Source organism: Colobus angolensis, unplaced genomic scaffold (assembly GCF_000951035.1).
Source record: "Colobus angolensis palliatus isolate OR3802 unplaced genomic scaffold, Cang.pa_1.0 Scaffold570, whole genome shotgun sequence".
NCBI lineage: Eukaryota > Metazoa > Chordata > Mammalia > Primates > Cercopithecidae > Colobus > Colobus angolensis.
Window position 1 is genome coordinate 201,775 of NW_012119266.1, and position 2,669 is coordinate 204,443.

General features: G+C 33.3%; 1 pseudogene; it reads left to right on the plus strand.

Moving 5' to 3' along the window:
• The first annotated feature begins 341 nt into the window (after window positions 1-341).
• LOC105526095 lies at window positions 342-2,340 on the plus strand (annotated as a pseudogene).
• The last annotated feature ends 329 nt before the right edge of the window (window positions 2,341-2,669 follow it).

A 2,669-nucleotide genomic window follows, 5' to 3' on the forward strand; every position in this document is an offset into this window, starting at 1 on the left:
TGGTTCAGAGACATAATGAATAAGATAAATACATAAAATTATTAGAAGAAAATATAGCAGTAATACTTTGTACACTTGCATTTGGCAATTGTTTCTAATATACAATAATAAATCACAAGTTATAAAATAAAATAAATTGGATTTCATCAAAATTAAAATCTTTTGGCCTCTCTGCAGCTGTAGCTCCAAGTCTTGTCTTTATTTCTCTGTGTTCTCTGCTCCTAGAGGTCCAGCTTCTGTGACCCTCTAACCTGCAAGTGTTGGGAGATACACAGCTAAGATGCCAGGGCCCCCTGGAAGCCTAGGAATTGTTCTATCTGATGTTCTGGGCAGAAGCATCCATGTCATTTAATAAAGTGCCTAATGTGAAAATTAGGGATGTGGTCATAGAATTCTCTCTGGTGGAGTCACAATGCCTGGACACTGCACAGTGGAATTTATATAGTAATGTGATGTTAGAGAATTACAGAAACCTGGTTTTCCTTGGTATTGCTGTCTCTAAGCCAGACCTGATTACCTGTCTGGAGCAAGAAAAAGAGTCTTGGACTACAAAGAGACAAGAGATGATAGCCAAATCCCCAGTTATGTGTTCTCATTTTTCCCAAGACTTTTGGCCAGAGCAGATCATAAAAGATTCTTTCCAAAAAGTGACATTGAGAAGATATGGAAAATGCAAACATGAGAATTTACAGTTAAGAAAACGTGGTAAATGTGTGAATGATTGCAAGGTGCCAAAAAGAGGTTATAATGGACTTGATCAATGTTTACTCACTACCCAGTGTGAAGTATTTGAGTGTGATAAATATGTGAAAATGTTTCATAAATCTTCAAATTTAAATGGACATAAGATAAGACATACTGGAAAAGAAAATCTTTTAAATGTAAAGAACGTGACAAATTATTTTTCATGTTTACAAACCTAACTCAACATAAACTAATTTATACTAGAGTAAATTTCTACAAATGTGAAGACTACGGAAAAGCTTTTAATGGGTCCTCAATCTTTACTAAACATAAAAGAATTCAGATTGGAGAGGAATCCTACAAATGTGAAGAATGTGGCAACATCATTAATCAGTTCTCAAACCTTACTACACATAAGATAATTTATACTAGAGAGAAACCCTATAAATGTGAAAAATGTGGCAAAGCTTTTGATCTTTCCTCATATTTTACTACACATCAAATAATTCACACTGGAGAGAAACCCTGCAAATTTGAAGAATGTGGCAAAGTCTTCAACCAGTCCTCAATCCTTACTACACAAGATAATTCACACCAGAGAAAAATTCAACAAATATAAAGAATGTGGCAAAGATTTTAACGAACCCGCATACATTAGTGAATATGAGAAAATTCATACTGGAGAGAAACTCTCCAAAGGTGTAGAATGTGGCGAAGTTTTTAACCAGTCCTCACACCTTACCAGACAGACATAAGATAATTCATACTACAGAGATATCCTACAAATGTGAAGAATATGGCACAGCCCTTAGGCAGTCCCCACACCCTATTACACATAAGATAATTCATAGTGGATAGAAACCCTACAAGTGTGAAGAATGTGACAAAGCCTTTAACAATTCCTCACACCTTACTAGACATAAGAGAATTCATACTAAAGAGAAACCCTATCAATGTCGAAAATAAGGCAAAGCTTTTTATCGATCTTCAAAACTTACTGAACACAAGAAAATTCATACTGGAGAGAAACTGTACATATGAAGAATGTGGCAAAGTCTTTAACCATTTCTCACACCTTTCTACACATAAGATAATTCATACTGCAGAGAAATCCTACCAATGTGAGAAATGTGGTAAAGTCTTTAATCAGTAGTCACACCTTACTAGATAAGAGAAATCATACTGGAGAGAAATCCTACCAATGTGAAGAATGTGTCAAAGATTTTAACCAATACTGAAGACTTGCAGGACATAAGAAAATTCATATTTGTGAGAAACTCTACAAACCTAAAAGATATAACAGTGATTTTGATAACACCTCAAACTTTTCTAAACATAAAAGAAATTGTACTGGTGAAAAATCTTAGAAATGTGAAGAATGAAACAAAGCTTTTAAATGGTTGTTATACTTGATTATACATAAGAAAATTCATACCAAAAAAAAAAAACTTGTACAAGTGTGAAGAATGTGGCAAAACTTTTAACCAATGCTCACACTTTATTGCACAGGAGATCATTTGTCCTTGAAAAAAATCTTTACAAATATAAAGAATATGAAAAGTCATTAATATCTGCTCACATCTTACTCAACATCAGAGAGTTCAGACTTAACAAAAGTATTATAAATGCAAAAAAATTAAAAACTTTTGTACTTGAAAGTACAGCACTGAAAAAATAAAAAGACAATTCACAGAATGGAGGAAAATATTTCCAGGTTATTTATGTGATAAGCGATTTGTATCCAGAATATATAAGGAATGCTTACAACTCTATAATTAAAATAAAAACAGAAAATACCTCATTCAGTTGGGCAAAGGTTATCAGTAGACGTTTCTCCAAAATAGATAAACAAATGGCTACTAAGAAAATAAGAATACTCAACATCTTTAGTCATTAGGGAAATTAATATTAAAACCACAAAGAGTATTCCTCTTTTGGATTACAGCCTGAGGAAACCCATGAACCTTATACCCAACAAAACAAGC